At 45.9% G+C, this 19,275-nt stretch overlaps 6 non-coding genes and 1 pseudogene across 6 annotated transcripts; all 7 read right to left on the bottom strand.

Annotated features, from left to right (window-relative positions):
• Positions 1-16: 16 nt before the first annotated feature.
• Positions 17-207, bottom strand: LOC130332424 (U2 spliceosomal RNA). Its single transcript, XR_008875118.1, has one exon. It is a non-coding gene; the product is annotated as a U2 spliceosomal RNA (small nuclear RNA).
• Positions 208-2,302: 2,095 nt separating this feature from the next.
• Positions 2,303-2,493, bottom strand: LOC130332423 (U2 spliceosomal RNA). Its single transcript, XR_008875117.1, has one exon. It is a non-coding gene; the product is annotated as a U2 spliceosomal RNA (small nuclear RNA).
• Positions 2,494-4,579: 2,086 nt separating this feature from the next.
• On the bottom strand, positions 4,580-4,770 carry LOC130332421 (U2 spliceosomal RNA). The gene has a single exon (XR_008875115.1). It is a non-coding gene; the product is annotated as a U2 spliceosomal RNA (small nuclear RNA).
• A 2,088-nt stretch (positions 4,771-6,858) lies between these two features.
• LOC130332420 (U2 spliceosomal RNA) lies at positions 6,859-7,049 on the bottom strand. The gene has a single exon (XR_008875114.1). It is a non-coding gene; the product is annotated as a U2 spliceosomal RNA (small nuclear RNA).
• A 2,083-nt stretch (positions 7,050-9,132) lies between these two features.
• Positions 9,133-9,318, bottom strand: LOC130332395 (U2 spliceosomal RNA). Its single transcript, XR_008875094.1, has one exon. It is a non-coding gene; the product is annotated as a U2 spliceosomal RNA (small nuclear RNA).
• A 5,389-nt stretch (positions 9,319-14,707) lies between these two features.
• Positions 14,708-14,925, bottom strand: LOC130332406 (U2 spliceosomal RNA; annotated as a pseudogene).
• A 2,079-nt stretch (positions 14,926-17,004) lies between these two features.
• Positions 17,005-17,195, bottom strand: LOC130332419 (U2 spliceosomal RNA). The gene has a single exon (XR_008875113.1). It is a non-coding gene; the product is annotated as a U2 spliceosomal RNA (small nuclear RNA).
• Positions 17,196-19,275: the final 2,080 nt, after the last annotated feature.

Below are 19,275 nucleotides of genomic sequence, written 5' to 3'. Positions count from 1 at the left end.
TTTTAACCCTGTAAGGGGGTGGTGCACTGTACCCGAAGATACTGCCATATCGGGTCAATGCATAGGGCGACGGAAGCAAGCTTCGAAATCGGCCCCCGTTCTCAAAAATCCATTTAATATATGGTCCCCAGATAGGGGACGTATCAGATATTAAACTGATAAGAACAGATACTACACTTGATCTTAGCCAAAAGGCCGAGAAGCGATAACCGTGAAAGGGGCGGGCCCAACAAGGTCCCCTTCATGGGCACTATCACTGCTTGCTGTCAGGGAGGCTGCCAGACAATTTTCCATGCACACTCTGGGCTGGGGGGCAGTCAACCACCAGTACACACAGCAGAACCTAAACCCATACCATTATTGCTAAGCAGCAAGACAGGGGCCCATTGCACTCCCACGGGGCCTTTTTAAATGCAATCCATAACCCGGATTTGCCAGGAACCCTTCTTACTCCTCCTACTTGCATGTGACACTGGGCTTAGGATCTGCATAGGAAACACACACACAAGCACACACCTACCTTTGTTGCCTGCAGATGCCTCCTTGGCTGTCCCCAAACGGTATCAAACCAACACCCACGGGAAGCTGTAAGCATAGAGGACATGCCTGCACCCCATTGGACTTACCTGTGTGGGTTAAATCCGGGTTATTTGACAACCTATGGCGGTGATGGTTCTGCTCAGGCAGAGCAGTGCTGATGCTCCTCATAAAGCTGTCGCTGCTGTGAAGGTTCTAGGTGACATCACAATCCCTATGGTTACATACACAACAAAGCTGGGTTGTTGTTGTTTACACTCTGCAAGGCCTGTGGAAGTGAGTGACATCATAGCACTGTAGTTCTGAGGGTTCTAGATGGATGCAACAATCTCCTGTTGCTTCTATGAAGGCCGTAATAGACGACATCACCAAACAGCTCCATAGTCACATACACAGCAAAGGAGAGATGTTGTTTACACCTAGTGATGTCAGTGGTATTGAGTGACATCACAGCACAGTGCTAAGGCTCCTGGGCCTGGACACAGCAGCGGCTGCAATATCTCAACGGAGAATACGTTTATATATATGTGTGTGTGTGCGCGTATATATATATATATATATATATATATATATATATATATATATATATATATATATTTCTCCGCCGAAATCACTTTTAAACCCATTTCCACCTTTTTTTCCCTTCTCTTCCTCTTACTTTTTTTCACGTTTTTTTACGTTTTTCTCCTTTTCGCCTCTTTTCTGGGCGTATTATTCTTCTTTTTCTTCTTTTTTTTCGTCTAATGCATACCCCATCAGTGCAGCAATGCTTATTCAATACCGCCAGCAGATGGAGACACTGGGGGATAATTTTCTAAGGATTTATACTGATTTTTCCTGTCTGAATTTGTCGCACAGAAAGTTGCAGGCCAAATATGTGTGACATTTCTGCGACTTTAGCTTCTAGAGCATTTTTACAACATTATACATAGGTGCTGAATACATAAAAAGCGACTGTTCAGCGACAGACAAGTCGCATCGGCTGAAAGTAGGCCAGAATGTCAGTCCATGTTGGAGCAGGTTTAGATACAGTCTAAAGCATAGATCTCAAAGTCTGTGCACAGAATTTAGCAAGGGCCTCGCACCTTCTGATGCATCAGGTAGGTGCACTATAGCATAGCCTAACCCTCTGTACTTTGGTCTATATTGATGCGGGACATAGACAGCCAGCTGATGACCAATCCATTAGTGCAATGGATGGCTGGAAGCATTTGTCTTTGCCTTTGCAATACCACAGAAGCAATGCATGGTCAATGTACAGCAATGACACACCTGTGTGAACAGCCAGGAGACCCCCCCATGTTATGTTACATAGTTACATAGTTAGTACGGTCGAAAAAAGACATATGTCCATCAAGTTCAACCAGGGAATTAAGGGGTAGGGGTGTGGCGCGATATTGGGGAAGGGATGAGATTTTATATTTCTTCATAAGCATTAATCTTATTTTGTCAATTAGGAACATTCAGCACCCACCCGCTATCAAGGCAGCTGCCTATCATGTCATGCCCTACCTGCACAGGTGTGCTGGCTACTCAAATGATCCAATTAAGGAGGCCATTTAGTCAGCAGCAGCAGAAGTCCTGTGCCTGGACGCTCCAACAGCGGCCAGACACAAGCAGAAGCAGCAGAAGCAGCAGCAGCACCACCTTTTGTTTTTTGGCTGCAGCAGCAGCAGCAGCAGCAAGGCCCACAGGGCTGGCTAGCTGGCTAGCCAGCAAGCAGGTAGCAATGAAAGTAGGAATCTTTCTTTTTAACCCTGTAAGGGGGTGGTGCACTGTACCCGAAGATACTGCCATATCGGGTCAATGCATAGGGCGACGGAAGCAAGCTTCGAAATCGGCCCCCGTTCTCAAAAATCCATTTAATATATGGTCCCCAGATAGGGGACGTATCAGATATTAAACTGATAAGAACAGATACTACACTTGATCTTAGCCAAAAGGCCGAGAAGCGATAACCGTGAAAGGGGCGGGCCCAACAAGGTCCCCTTCATGGGCACTATCACTGCTTGCTGTCAGGGAGGCTGCCAGACAATTTTCCATGCACACTCTGGGCTGGGGGGCAGTCAACCACCAGTACACACAGCAGAACCTAAACCCATACCATTATTGCTAAGCAGCAAGACAGGGGCCCATTGCACTCCCACGGGGCCTTTTTAAATGCAATCCATAACCCGGATTTGCCAGGAACCCTTCTTACTCCTCCTACTTGCATGTGACACTGGGCTTAGGATCTGCATAGGAAACACACACACAAGCACACACCTACCTTTGTTGCCTGCAGATGCCTCCTTGGCTGTCCCCAAACGGTATCAAACCAACACCCACGGGAAGCTGTAAGCATAGAGGACATGCCTGCACCCCATTGGACTTACCTGTGTGGGTTAAATCCGGGTTATTTGACAACCTATGGCGGTGATGGTTCTGCTCAGGCAGAGCAGTGCTGATGCTCCTCATAAAGCTGTCGCTGCTGTGAAGGTTCTAGGTGACATCACAATCCCTATGGTTACATACACAACAAAGCTGGGTTGTTGTTGTTTACACTCTGCAAGGCCTGTGGAAGTGAGTGACATCATAGCACTGTAGTTCTGAGGGTTCTAGATGGATGCAACAATCTCCTGTTGCTTCTATGAAGGCCATAATAGACGACATCACCAAACAGCTCCATAGTCACATACACAGCAAAGGAGAGATGTTGTTTACACCTAGTGATGTCAGTGGTATTGAGTGACATCACAGCACAGTGCTAAGGCTCCTGGGCCTGGACACAGCAGCGGCTGCAATATCTCAACGGAGAATACGTTTATATATATGTGTGTGTGTGCGCGTATATATATATATATATATATATATATATATATATATATATATATTTCTCCGCCGAAATCACTTTTAAACCCATTTCCACCTTTTTTTCCCTTCTCTTCCTCTTACTTTTTTTTCACGTTTTTTTACGTTTTTCTCCTTTTCGCCTCTTTTCTGGGCGTATTATTCTTCTTTTTCTTCTTTTTTTTCGTCTAATGCATACCCCATCAGTGCAGCAATGCTTATTCAATACCGCCAGCAGATGGAGACACTGGGGGATAATTTTCTAAGGATTTATACTGATTTTTCCTGTCTGAATTTGTCGCACAGAAAGTTGCAGGCCAAATATGTGTGACATTTCTGCGACTTTAGCTTCTAGAGCATTTTTACAACATTATACATAGGTGCTGAATACATAAAAAGCGACTGTTCAGCGACAGACAAGTCGCATCGGCTGAAAGTAGGCCAGAATGTCAGTCCATGTTGGAGCAGGTTTAGATACAGTCTAAAGCATAGATCTCAAAGTCTGTGCACAGAATTTAGCAAGGGCCTCGCACCTTCTGATGCATCAGGTAGGTGCACTATAGCATAGCCTAACCCTCTGTACTTTGGTCTATATTGATGCGGGACATAGACAGCCAGCTGATGACCAATCCATTAGTGCAATGGATGGCTGGAAGCATTTGTCTTTGCCTTTGCAATACCACAGAAGCAATGCATGGTCAATGTACAGCAATGACACACCTGTGTGAACAGCCAGGAGACCCCCCCATGTTATGTTACATAGTTACATAGTTAGTACGGTCGAAAAAAGACATATGTCCATCAAGTTCAACCAGGGAATTAAGGGGTAGGGGTGTGGCGCGATATTGGGGAAGGGATGAGATTTTATATTTCTTCATAAGCATTAATCTTATTTTGTCAATTAGGAACATTCAGCACCCACCCGCTATCAAGGCAGCTGCCTATCATGTCATGCCCTACCTGCACAGGTGTGCTGGCTACTCAAATGATCCAATTAAGGAGGCCATTTAGTCAGCAGCAGCAGAAGTCCTGTGCCTGGACGCTCCAACAGCGGCCAGACACAAGCAGAAGCAGCAGAAGCAGCAGCAGCACCACCTTTTGTTTTTTGGCTGCAGCAGCAGCAGCAGCAGCAAGGCCCACAGGGCTGGCTAGCTGGCTAGCCAGCAAGCAGGTAGCAATGAAAGTAGGAATCTTTCTTTTTAACCCTGTAAGGGGGTGGTGCACTGTACCCGAAGATACTGCCATATCGGGTCAATGCATAGGGCGACGGAAGCAAGCTTCGAAATCGGCCCCCGTTCTCAAAAATCCATTTAATATATGGTCCCCAGATAGGGGACGTATCAGATATTAAACTGATAAGAACAGATACTACACTTGATCTTAGCCAAAAGGCCGAGAAGCGATAACCGTGAAAGGGGCGGGCCCAACAAGGTCCCCTTCATGGGCACTATCACTGCTTGCTGTCAGGGAGGCTGCCAGACAATTTTCCATGCACACTCTGGGCTGGGGGGCAGTCAACCACCAGTACACACAGCAGAACCTAAACCCATACCATTATTGCTAAGCAGCAAGACAGGGGCCCATTGCACTCCCACGGGGCCTTTTTAAATGCAATCCATAACCCGGATTTGCCAGGAACCCTTCTTACTCCTCCTACTTGCATGTGACACTGGGCTTAGGATCTGCATAGGAAACACACACACAAGCACACACCTACCTTTGTTGCCTGCAGATGCCTCCTTGGCTGTCCCCAAACGGTATCAAACCAACACCCACGGGAAGCTGTAAGCATAGAGGACATGCCTGCACCCCATTGGACTTACCTGTGTGGGTTAAATCCGGGTTATTTGACAACCTATGGCGGTGATGGTTCTGCTCAGGCAGAGCAGTGCTGATGCTCCTCATAAAGCTGTCGCTGCTGTGAAGGTTCTAGGTGACATCACAATCCCTATGGTTACATACACAACAAAGCTGGGTTGTTGTTGTTTACACTCTGCAAGGCCTGTGGAAGTGAGTGACATCATAGCACTGTAGTTCTGAGGGTTCTAGATGGATGCAACAATCTCCTGTTGCTTCTATGAAGGCCATAATAGACGACATCACCAAACAGCTCCATAGTCACATACACAGCAAAGGAGAGATGTTGTTTACACCTAGTGATGTCAGTGGTATTGAGTGACATCACAGCACAGTGCTAAGGCTCCTGGGCCTGGACACAGCAGCGGCTGCAATATCTCAACGGAGAATACGTTTATATATATGTGTGTGTGTGCGCGTATATATATATATATATATATATATATATATATATATATATATATATTTCTCCGCCGAAATCACTTTTAAACCCATTTCCACCTTTTTTTCCCTTCTCTTCCTCTTACTTTTTTTTCACGTTTTTTTACGTTTTTCTCCTTTTCGCCTCTTTTCTGGGCGTATTATTCTTCTTTTTCTTCTTTTTTTTCGTCTAATGCATACCCCATCAGTGCAGCAATGCTTATTCAATACCGCCAGCAGATGGAGACACTGGGGGATAATTTTCTAAGGATTTATACTGATTTTTCCTGTCTGAATTTGTCGCACAGAAAGTTGCAGGCCAAATATGTGTGACATTTCTGCGACTTTAGCTTCTAGAGCATTTTTACAACATTATACATAGGTGCTGAATACATAAAAAGCGACTGTTCAGCGACAGACAAGTCGCATCGGCTGAAAGTAGGCCAGAATGTCAGTCCATGTTGGAGCAGGTTTAGATACAGTCTAAAGCATAGATCTCAAAGTCTGTGCACAGAATTTAGCAAGGGCCTCGCACCTTCTGATGCATCAGGTAGGTGCACTATAGCATAGCCTAACCCTCTGTACTTTGGTCTATATTGATGCGGGACATAGACAGCCAGCTGATGACCAATCCATTAGTGCAATGGATGGCTGGAAGCATTTGTCTTTGCCTTTGCAATACCACAGAAGCAATGCATGGTCAATGTACAGCAATGACACACCTGTGTGAACAGCCAGGAGACCCCCCCATGTTATGTTACATAGTTACATAGTTAGTACGGTCGAAAAAAGACATATGTCCATCAAGTTCAACCAGGGAATTAAGGGGTAGGGGTGTGGCGCGATATTGGGGAAGGGATGAGATTTTATATTTCTTCATAAGCATTAATCTTATTTTGTCAATTAGGAACATTCAGCACCCACCCGCTATCAAGGCAGCTGCCTATCATGTCATGCCCTACCTGCACAGGTGTGCTGGCTACTCAAATGATCCAATTAAGGAGGCCATTTAGTCAGCAGCAGCAGAAGTCCTGTGCCTGGACGCTCCAACAGCGGCCAGACACAAGCAGAAGCAGCAGAAGCAGCAGCAGCACCACCTTTTGTTTTTTGGCTGCAGCAGCAGCAGCAGCAGCAAGGCCCACAGGGCTGGCTAGCTGGCTAGCCAGCAAGCAGGTAGCAATGAAAGTAGGAATCTTTCTTTTTAACCCTGTAAGGGGGTGGTGCACTGTACCCGAAGATACTGCCATATCGGGTCAATGCATAGGGCGACGGAAGCAAGCTTCGAAATCGGCCCCCGTTCTCAAAAATCCATTTAATATATGGTCCCCAGATAGGGGACGTATCAGATATTAAACTGATAAGAACAGATACTACACTTGATCTTAGCCAAAAGGCCGAGAAGCGATAACCGTGAAAGGGGCGGGCCCAACAAGGTCCCCTTCATGGGCACTATCACTGCTTGCTGTCAGGGAGGCTGCCAGACAATTTTCCATGCACACTCTGGGCTGGGGGGCAGTCAACCACCAGTACACACAGCAGAACCTAAACCCATACCATTATTGCTAAGCAGCAAGACAGGGGCCCATTGCACTCCCACGGGGCCTTTTTAAATGCAATCCATAACCCGGATTTGCCAGGAACCCTTCTTACTCCTCCTACTTGCATGTGACACTGGGCTTAGGATCTGCATAGGAAACACACACACAAGCACACACCTACCTTTGTTGCCTGCAGATGCCTCCTTGGCTGTCCCCAAACGGTATCAAACCAACACCCACGGGAAGCTGTAAGCATAGAGGACATGCCTGCACCCCATTGGACTTACCTGTGTGGGTTAAATCCGGGTTATTTGACAACCTATGGCGGTGATGGTTCTGCTCAGGCAGAGCAGTGCTGATGCTCCTCATAAAGCTGTCGCTGCTGTGAAGGTTCTAGGTGACATCACAATCCCTATGGTTACATACACAACAAAGCTGGGTTGTTGTTGTTTACACTCTGCAAGGCCTTTGGAAGTGAGTGACATCATAGCACTGTAGTTCTGAGGGTTCTAGATGGATGCAACAATCTCCTGTTGCTTCTATGAAGGCCATAATAGACGACATCACCAAACAGCTCCATAGTCACATACACAGCAAAGGAGAGATGTTGTTTACACCTAGTGATGTCAGTGGTATTGAGTGACATCACAGCACAGTGCTAAGGCTCCTGGGCCTGGACACAGCAGCGGCTGCAATATCTCAACGGAGAATACGTTTATATATATGTGTGTGTGTGCGCGTATATATATATATATATATATATATATATATATATATATATATATTTCTCCGCCGAAATCACTTTTAAACCCATTTCCACCTTTTTTTCCCTTCTCTTCCTCTTACTTTTTTTTCACGTTTTTTTACGTTTTTCTCCTTTTCGCCTCTTTTCTGGGCGTATTATTCTTCTTTTTCTTCTTTTTTTTCGTCTAATGCATACCCCATCAGTGCAGCAATGCTTATTCAATACCGCCAGCAGATGGAGACACTGGGGGATAATTTTCTAAGGATTTATACTGATTTTTCCTGTCTGAATTTGTCGCACAGAAAGTTGCAGGCCAAATATGTGTGACATTTCTGCGACTTTAGCTTCTAGAGCATTTTTACAACATTATACATAGGTGCTGAATACATAAAAAGCGACTGTTCAGCGACAGACAAGTCGCATCGGCTGAAAGTAGGCCAGAATGTCAGTCCATGTTGGAGCAGGTTTAGATACAGTCTAAAGCATAGATCTCAAAGTCTGTGCACAGAATTTAGCAAGGGCCTCGCACCTTCTGATGCATCAGGTAGGTGCACTATAGCATAGCCTAACCCTCTGTACTTTGGTCTATATTGATGCGGGACATAGACAGCCAGCTGATGACCAATCCATTAGTGCAATGGATGGCTGGAAGCATTTGTCTTTGCCTTTGCAATACCACAGAAGCAATGCATGGTCAATGTACAGCAATGACACACCTGTGTGAACAGCCAGGAGACCCCCCCATGTTATGTTACATAGTTACATAGTTAGTACGGTCGAAAAAAGACATATGTCCATCAAGTTCAACCAGGGAATTAAGGGGTAGGGGTGTGGCGCGATATTGGGGAAGGGATGAGATTTTATATTTCTTCATAAGCATTAATCTTATTTTGTCAATTAGGAACATTCAGCACCCACCCGCTATCAAGGCAGCTGCCTATCATGTCATGCCCTACCTGCACAGGTGTGCTGGCTACTCAAATGATCCAATTAAGGAGGCCATTTAGTCAGCAGCAGCAGAAGTCCTGTGCCTGGACGCTCCAACAGCGGCCAGACACAAGCAGAAGCAGCAGAAGCAGCAGCAGCACCACCTTTTGTTTTTTGGCTGCAGCAGCAGCAGCAGCAAGGCCCACAGGGCTGGCTAGCTGGCTAGCCAGCAAGCAGGTAGCAATGAAAGTAGGAATCTTTCTTTTTAACCCTGTAAGGGGGTGGTGCACTGTACCCGAAGATACTGCCATATCGGGTCAATGCATAGGGCGACGGAAGCAAGCTTCGAAATCGGCCCCCGTTCTCAAAAATCCATTTAATATATGGTCCCCAGATAGGGGACGTATCAGATATTAAACTGATAAGAACAGATAAGGTTTCAACAAAATTTTATTGAATAAATAAGAAACCATACAAAATTTAAAATGCAAAATAATAAAAGGTTCACAAAAGTTTTAAAATACAAATAATAAAACCAGTAATAAAAGGAGAAAAAATAAAAATGGCAGGATAAAACATTATACAAATGTCATAAAAACTGATTATACTGTTATTTCGTTCCATAGAGGCAGACACCACATGGATGCTGCCTCGCTGGCCCCCAACTGTTTCTTGTCTCTTAGGTAATAGATGTACATCTCACTCAGGGCCAGCTTTATACAGTTTTTAACATCAATAAAATCATGTTTAAAAAGTAAGATGTTCCTAACTTTCCAGATGGCATTTTTAAAACAATTAATAATCATCCAGCAGATCATCTGCTGTTTAAAATTGGGGCAGTTAAAAAGACCGTAAAAGACACATTCGTGATTAAAATCTTTTAGGCCGCAGGCCCACTTCAAAAGTGGGCCTACCTTCCTCCAAAGCTCCCGTGCAAAAGGGCAGTTCCAAAATATGTGCAGCACCGTTTCGTCCACTCCGCAGCCATCTCTCGGGCACTTGGCTCTCGCCACCAGTCCTCGCCTGTGCTGGAACTCACGAGTAGGGAGGCACTGGTGGACGATTGCCCAGGCAAGATCCCTGTGTACATTCGCCAGAAACTTCCCGTACACGTTCCGCCATACCTTTTTGGATCTTGCCTGTGTGAAATTGGACACTGCCAGGGTAACCTCACTCCGCCTGAGGACCTTTGATACCTTTCTCTGGTCCCCCAGTATGTCAGGCTCCAAATCTTGGAGACCTAGGAGCCTGACTGTCTTTTCCAACACCACATAATGTTTTGGGGGACACAGAAGCACCGGAGCGTTCAGAGGGATGCGCAACCATCTTTTAAAAACCATGCCCGCAGCGTACCTTAAAAAGCAGCTAAAAATGCCATCGGATTTAATAATTTTAAAACAGAAACAGAAATACTTTATGTAAAAGAAAGTAAAAAGGTTAGGAACATCTTTCCCGCCATTATCTTTACTTTTGTACATAAAATCACGCTTTAATTTCTCCATTTTTGAACCCCATAAAAAAGAAAAAACAATTCTAGTTACTTTTTTAATGTATAAAATAGATGGAGGAAATACCATGGCAATGTATAGCATAATAGGGAGTAAAACCATCTTTATTATTAAAATCTTCCCCTCCATGGTAAGGTTTCTAAGATTCCACATTAAAATCTTCTTCTCCATCTTAGCTATAGCTGAATCCCAGTTAGGGCTCCCATCATTGACCTGGTTAAAAACAATACCTAAAACTTTAATTTGATCCTGTTGCATTGTGACTCCTGGGGTGATGGATGAATCCCAGGAGCCAATATAAAAACAGTCACATTTATCTGTGTTTAGCTTAAAACCAGAGACCTCGCAGAAATAGCTGGTGTTCCTCAATGCCCCCCTCATGGATGGAGAGTCCGGGCACAGTATGGTGACATCATCCATGTACCCCAACACCTTTAGATGGGTCCCTCCTCCACCAGGTATCGGTACGCCTCTTACTACCCGGTCTTTTCTGAGGAGGGCCATCAGTGGTTCGATTGCGCAAATAAAAAGGAGTGGGGACAGGGGGCAGCCCTGTTTGACACCTGATAAAAGAGGAACACCGCTGGTTAAAAAGCCATTAACAGAGACTTGACTAAAACAGGATCGGTATAAAAGCATGATTCGGCTTAAAATCGTTTCAGGCACTGCCATCTTTTTAAGAACTAAAAACAGGTATTCATGGGAGACCCTATCAAAGGCTTTTTCAAAGTCTAAGGATAAAATTGCTACAGTTTGATTTCTATCCTTAAAATACCATAAAACATCTCTTAAAATATTTAGGGATTCAGCTATAGACCTTCCAGGTACCCCACAAACCTGATTTGGGTGAATTAATTTATGAATAAAAGGTTTAAAACGGACAGCTAATAACTTGGCTAAAACTTTATAATCGACATTTAAAAGTGTGATGGGGCGCCAATTTTTTAGCATATCCTTTTCACCCTTTTTAAAAAGTAATGATACAATCCCCCTCCTCCAGGAAGGGGGAAGTTCATTAACAATAAAAGTTTCTTTATACAATAAAACCATATCATCCTTTAAAATATCCCAAAAAGCTAAATAAAATTCGATGGGTAAACCATCTTCCCCAGGGGCCTTCCCACTAGAAAAACTTTTAAAAACAAATAAAAGTTCATCTAAGTTAAGATCACGGGATAAAACCTCCTGGTCTAAAACATCTAGCTTAAAATCAAGGGAATTAAGAACATGTTCTAAAAAGGATGGATTAAGATCTTTCTTATTAAAAAGAAGCTGGTAGAAGTTAAAAACTGCATCTAACATGCCTTTTGGAGTGGATTCACCCTCAAGGTTTTGGATGATATCCCTCCTATTCATCACTTTTTTAAAAAAGAAACGGGAACATTTCTCGCCCTCCTCCAGGTGCTGCACATGTGAGTTAAAAATGATTTGTTTCCCTTTCTTTTCTATGGCATGTTTTATTTCAGTTTTAAGGTTTAAAATATCATTTTCTACATCCATACCAGCTTCTTTCAATTTAAAAAGTACATTTAAACGCATGTTAAGAACATAAAACCACTGTTTTTCCATTTTTGCCTTCTTCTTACCTGCTTTGATAAAAAAAAATCTGATTTTAGATTTGGTGCCCTCCCACCAGTGCAGCATAGGCTCGTGGGGTTTTCTTTGTGATTGCCAGCATTGGTAGGTCCGCACAAACTCCTCTTTTATCTCAGGGTCCTCTAGGAGTGTGGTGTTTAATCTCCAGAGGCCCCTTTTTGCTTTTTGCTCCCCCTCTAGCTCCAGGCCCACCAAGAGGAGCTTATGATCAGAGAAGATATTCTGCTCGAGCGTGCATTTCAGGGGTTTAAAAGCTCTAGAGGAAAAAATAAAATCGATTCTGGAGCTCACTCTTCCATTGGACCATGTGGCGCCTGGGTCCTCCGGCAAGAGATCCTTCCAGCAATCTTTCAAATTAAAATCATCAATAAAATTTTTAAGCAGGTAAGAAGTGCGGTCTTTACGATTAATATCCCCACCCTGCCGGTGTTCCCCATCACGTATGCAGTTAAAATCACCTCCCACCAGCAGGGGGGAAGACCCAACACAAAACAGTGGTAAAATTTCAAATAGTTCTGCCCGCTCCTGTTTATCAGGAGGGGCATACACATTTAAAACACGAATTAAAAGTCCATTAAAATATAGATGAATTAAAAGAGCTCTGCCAGGCACAATCTCAGTTACTGTATGAATAGAAAAGGACTGGCCTCGGCAGAGCAGCCCAACACCCACAGAACGACAGTCATTTGCACCGGACCATATGGATGGGCCCAGCTTCCAGTCTTCTTTTAAGTCTTTATAGTCCATTTTACTAGGGATTCCACATTCTTGTAGCAGGCAAAGGTCAAAGTCACATGTCTCTAGATAAGAAAATAAAGCAGCCCTGCGATCAGGGCTCTTTAAGGACCTCACATTGAGTGAGGCAATTTTTACAGGGATAGGCATAGTTTATGGAGAGTCTGTGCTTGGAGAATCAAAGTCAATAATAAGCTGCGTACCGTCATCCCCCGCCTGCGGGGTCATCAGCTCCTTGATGTTCTGAGGGTCGGAGCTTGAGATCGATGATGCCCCGACCCTGAGCTCGCTCTCGTCCGAACTACGGCACGCCGCTTTCCTTTGAATGTCTTCCTCTTCTTCTTCTCTTTGTCTTTTAAATGTCACACTGCTGTCCATATCCTCTGTGTTGCTCTCACTCGATGTAATCTCTGGCCCCCGGCTGATGGATCTGCGTCTTCTTTCATCATTTGACGACTGGAACTGCTGCACAGGGGCCTGTGAGGCCTCTTTTCCGGAACCTTTGCCGCTACCTTGGGAAGTTTTCATCGCTTGTTCCCCAGCAAGCGTTGCTGAGGACTGTTGCTCCAACTTCCCCATCGATCGACGATGGCCAGTTTTACCCACCGGGTCCACTGCTGGCGGGGCAGCAAACCCTGGTTTGGCGCCACTTGTCTTCTTGGCCCTGTCCTGTATAGGCGGAGTAACAGGACCGGGCTCAGACCTGGCCACCTGGCTCCCCTTCCGGCGAGCTTTCACCGGGGCCTCTTCGTCCGGAGCAGGGCGACCCTGGGCCAAGCCAGTACCTGGCTTATGCTGCAATTTTGGGTCCACTTTTGCCCCCACCGAGGCCCGTCGGCTGCCACCCGCCACAGGTGAGCCCCCTTCAGAAGTTTCGGCGGGCTCTTGAGCCAGGTAGGAAGTCGATCGACGTCTTTCAATTTCCCGGGCAGTAAACTCGATCACCCGCCCGGGCTTCGTGGAATCCCCATGGCCTCCCCCTAGCACTACCACCGGTGGGCCCCCCGATGGAGCACCAGAGGTCTTGGGCCTGGACCCATCAGTACCTGCCATCTGGGGTTTGGGCATCTTAAAAAAGGACGTCTTTTGTCCTGTCCCCTCTTTGGGTGGGCCCAGCCTTGACCCACCCATCGTAGTTTTTGCTTTATGGGGACAGGAATTAAAATCGTGATTTTCCTCTCCGCAGAGGTTGCACCTTATCGTATGGCTACATCTTGAGGCTATGTGACCTTCTTGGCCACACCTATTGCAGCGAATCACACGCTCCGCGCCGCAGGTCTCCTGGGTGTGGCCAAACCTCAAGCAATTTCGGCAATACATAGGCATTTGAGGATAGAACAGGAAGCCCCGAACTCTCCCGATGGCAAAATTTGGGGGCGGATGGCAAAGACCCCCAATACCACCGGGATCCTTACGGAGCTTGACCCAGAACTTCCTCTTGCCGTTCCAGAACCGCACAGAGTTCAAGATTTTGTTTGCGAATCGCACCTCTTCGCAGTATCGCCGAAGAAAAGTGGCTATATCCTCCGTGGTCACATGAGGGCTGTGCATAGCCACCACCAACGGTATATGTTCCTCACCATAGAGGAACTGGAACGAAAGACCGTCGAGTCGATCGTCCCTCTGGTCCGCACCAGACAAGGTTGCATAGATGTTATCGCAACACGCCGTGGCCGTGAAGGTGACGGTATACAGGCCACGGCTTTCCTGGTCATTTAGACACAGGATGTCCTCCCTATTGAGGCGGAAGTAGTCAAGAAGAATCACCTCCGCAATGAAGCGGAGGTTCTTCAACTGACGATGGCTCTCCGACACCTCTATGCGGATGGTATTTCGCATCGACATTTCCCCAGAGGGGAAAGCCCAGGAGAACGGCATCTTCCACACCCAGGGACTAAGCCCCTTCCCCAATAGCAGCAGGGGCTCGGAATCCCGCTATAAAAGCGGAACCCTTACCCAAGGCAGAGGTCGGGGGTACCCTAGGTGCTTCCGAAGCTACAGGTAACGCTCAACGTACCGAAAATGCCTTCTGAGACACAAGGTCCCAGAGACAGGGGGATCGCAACCCGTTGTCCGTGGACTAAGCCCGCTCCCCAATAGCAGCAAGGGGGTGAAGTCCCTCCGTAAGGAGAGACAATCCCCCAAGGCCGAGAAGCGGGGTACCACAGACACCTTCCGACCAGACCAAATGCAGATACTACACTTGATCTTAGCCAAAAGGCCGAGAAGCGATAACCGTGAAAGGGGCGGGCCCAACAAGGTCCCCTTCATGGGCACTATCACTGCTTGCTGTCAGGGAGGCTGCCAGACAATTTTCCATGCACACTCTGGGCTGGGGGGCAGTCAACCACCAGTACACACAGCAGAACCTAAACCCATACCATTATTGCTAAGCAGCAAGACAGGGGCCCATTGCACTCCCACGGGGCCTTTTTAAATGCAATCCATAACCCAGATTTGCCAGGAACCCTTCTTACTCCTCCTACTTGCATGTGACACTGGGCTTAGGATCTGCATAGGAAACACACACACAAGCACACACCTACCTTTGTTGCCTGCAGATGCCTCCTTGGCTGTCCCCAAACGGTATCAAACCAACACCCACGGGAAGCTGTAAGCATAGAGGACATGCCTGCACCCCATTGGACTTACCTGTGTGGGTTAAATCCGGGTTATTTGACAACCTATGGCGGTGATGGTTCTGCTCAGGCAGAGCAGTGCTGATGCTCCTCATAAAGCTGTCGCTGCTGTGAAGGTTCTAGGTGACATCACAATCCCTATGGTTACATACACAACAAAGCTGGGTTGTTGTTGTTTACACTCTGCAAGGCCTGTGGAAGTGAGTGACATCATAGCACTGTAGTTCTGAGGGTTCTAGATGGATGCAACAATCTCCTGTTGCTTCTATGAAGGCCGTAATAGACGACATCACCAAACAGCTCCATAGTCACATACACAGCAAAGGAGAGATGTTGTTTACACCTAGTGATGTCAGTGGTATTGAGTGACATCACAGCACAGTGCTAAGGCTCCTGGGCCTGGACACAGCAGCGGCTGCAATATCTCAACGGAGAATACGTTTATATATATGTGTGTGTGTGCGCGTATATATATATATATATATATATATATATATATATATATATTTCTCCGCCGAAATCACTTTTAAACCCATTTCCACCTTTTTTTCCCTTCTCTTCCTCTTACTTTTTTTCCACGTTTTTTTACGTTTTTCTCCTTTTCGCCTCTTTTCTGGGCGTATTATTCTTCTTTTTCTTCTTTTTTTTCGTCTAATGCATACCCCATCAGTGCAGCAATGCTTATTCAATACCGCCAGCAGATGGAGACACTGGGGGATAATTTTCTAAGGATTTATACTGATTTTTCCTGTCTGAATTTGTCGCACAGAAAGTTGCAGGCCAAATATGTGTGACATTTCTGCGACTTTAGCTTCTAGAGCATTTTTACAACATTATACATAGGTGCTGAATACATAAAAAGCGACTGTTCAGCGACAGACAAGTCGCATCGGCTGAAAGTAGGCCAGAATGTCAGTCCATGTTGGAGCAGGTTTAGATACAGTCTAAAGCATAGATCTCAAAGTCTGTGCACAGAATTTAGCAAGGGCCTCGCACCTTCTGATGCATCAGGTAGGTGCACTATAGCATAGCCTAACCCTCTGTACTTTGGTCTATATTGATGCGGGACATAGACAGCCAGCTGATGACCAATCCATTAGTGCAATGGATGGCTGGAAGCATTTGTCTTTGCCTTTGCAATACCACAGAAGCAATGCATGGTCAATGTACAGCAATGACACACCTGTGTGAACAGCCAGGAGACCCCCCCATGTTATGTTACATAGTTACATAGTTAGTACGGTCGAAAAAAGACATATGTCCATCAAGTTCAACCAGGGAATTAAGGGGTAGGGGTGTGGCGCGATATTGGGGAAGGGATGAGATTTTATATTTCTTCATAAGCATTAATCTTATTTTGTCAATTAGGAACATTCAGCACCCACCCGCTATCAAGGCAGCTGCCTATCATGTCATGCCCTACCTGCACAGGTGTGCTGGCTACTCAAATGATCCAATTAAGGAGGCCATTTAGTCAGCAGCAGCAGAAGTCCTGTGCCTGGACGCTCCAACAGCGGCCAGACACAAGCAGAAGCAGCAGAAGCAGCAGCAGCACCACCTTTTGTTTTTTGGCTGCAGCAGCAGCAGCAGCAAGGCCCACAGGGCTGGCTAGCTGGCTAGCCAGCAAGCAGGTAGCAATGAAAGTAGGAATCTTTCTTTTTAACCCTGTAAGGGGGTGGTGCACTGTACCCGAAGATACTGCCATATCGGGTCAATGCATAGGGCGACGGAAGCAAGCTTCGAAATCGGCCCCCGTTCTCAAAAATCCATTTAATATATGGTCCCCAGATAGGGGACGTATCAGATATTAAACTGATAAGAACAGATACTACACTTGATCTTAGCCAAAAGGCCGAGAAGCGATAACCGTGAAAGGGGCGGGCCCAACAAGGTCCCCTTCATGGGCACTATCACTGCTTGCTGTCAGGGAGGCTGCCAGACAATTTTCCATGCACACTCTGGGCTGGGGGGCAGTCAACCACCAGTACACACAGCAGAACCTAAACCCATACCATTATTGCTAAGCAGCAAGACAGGGGCCCATTGCACTCCCACGGGGCCTTTTTAAATGCAATCCATAACCCGGATTTGCCAGGAACCCTTCTTACTCCTCCTACTTGCATGTGACACTGGGCTTAGGATCTGCATAGGAAACACACACACAAGCACACACCTACCTTTGTTGCCTGCAGATGCCTCCTTGGCTGTCCCCAAACGGTATCAAACCAACACCCACGGGAAGCTGTAAGCATAGAGGACATGCCTGCACCCCATTGGACTTACCTGTGTGGGTTAAATCCGGGTTATTTGACAACCTATGGCGGTGATGGTTCTGCTCAGGCAGAGCAGTGCTGATGCTCCTCATAAAGCTGTCGCTGCTGTGAAGGTTCTAGGTGACATCACAATCCCTATGGTTACATACACAACAAAGCTGGGTTGTTGTTGTTTACACTCTGCAAGGCCTGTGGAAGTGAGTGACATCATAGCACTGTAGTTCTGAGGGTTCTAGATGGATGCAACAATCTCCTGTTGCTTCTATGAAGGCCATAATAGACGACATCACCAAACAGCTCCATAGTCACATACACAGCAAAGGAGAGATGTTGTTTACACCTAGTGATGTCAGTGGTATTGAGTGACATCACAGCACAGTGCTAAGGCTCCTGGGCCTGGACACAGCAGCGGCTGCAATATCTCAACGGAGAATACGTTTATATATATGTGTGTGTGTGCGCGTATATATATATATATATATATATATATATATATATATATTTCTCCGCCGAAATCACTTTTAAACCCATTTCCACCTTTTTTTCCCTTCTCTTCCTCTTACTTTTTTTTCACGTTTTTTTACGTTTTTCTCCTTTTCGCCTCTTTTCTGGGCGTATTATTCTTCTTTTTCTTCTTTTTTTTCGTCTAATGCATACCCCATCAGTGCAGCAATGCTTATTCAATACCGCCAGCAGATGGAGACACTGGGGGATAATTTTCTAAGGATTTATACTGATTTTTCCTGTCTGAATTTGTCGCACAGAAAGTTGCAGGCCAAATATGTGTGACATTTCTGCGACTTTAGCTTCTAGAGCATTTTTACAACATTATACATAGGTGCTGAATACATAAAAAGCGACTGTTCAGCGACAGACAAGTCGCATCGGCTGAAAGTAGGCCAGAATGTCAGTCCATGTTGGAGCAGGTTTAGATACAGTCTAAAGCATAGATCTCAAAGTCTGTGCACAGAATTTAGCAAGGGCCTCGCACCTTCTGATGCATCAGGTAGGTGCACAATAGCATAGCCTAACCCTCTGTACTTTGGTCTATATTGATGCGGGACATAGACAGCCAGCTGATGACCAATCCATTAGTGCAATGGATGGCTGGAAGCATTTGTCTTTGCCTTTGCAATACCACAGAAGCAATGCATGGTCAATGTACAGCAATGACACACCTGTGTGAACAGCCAGGAGACCCCCCCATGTTATGTTACATAGTTACATAGTTAGTACGGTCGAAAAAAGACATATGTCCATCAAGTTCAACCAGGGAATTAAGGGGTAGGGGTGTGGCGCGATATTGGGGAAGGGATGAGATTTTATATTTCTTCATAAGCATTAATCTTATTTTGTCAATTAGGAACATTCAGCACCCACCCGCTATCAAGGCAGCTGCCTATCATGTCATGCCCTACCTGCACAGGTGTGCTGGCTACTCAAATGATCCAATTAAGGAGGCCATTTAGTCAGCAGCAGCAGAAGTCCTGTGCCTGGACGCTCCAACAGCGGCCAGACACAAGCAGAAGCAGCAGAAGCAGCAGCAGCACCACCTTTTGTTTTTTGGCTGCAGCAGCAGCAGCAGCAGCAAGGCCCACAGGGCTGGCTAGCTGGCTAGCCAGCAAGCAGGTAGCAATGAAAGTAGGAATCTTTCTTTTTAACCCTGTAAGG

Source organism: Hyla sarda, unplaced genomic scaffold (assembly GCF_029499605.1).
Source record: "Hyla sarda isolate aHylSar1 unplaced genomic scaffold, aHylSar1.hap1 scaffold_376, whole genome shotgun sequence".
Taxonomy (NCBI): domain Eukaryota; kingdom Metazoa; phylum Chordata; class Amphibia; order Anura; family Hylidae; genus Hyla; species Hyla sarda.
Note: the sequence above shows the minus strand (reverse complement) of the source record. Positions and strands in the feature narration are given on the sequence as shown.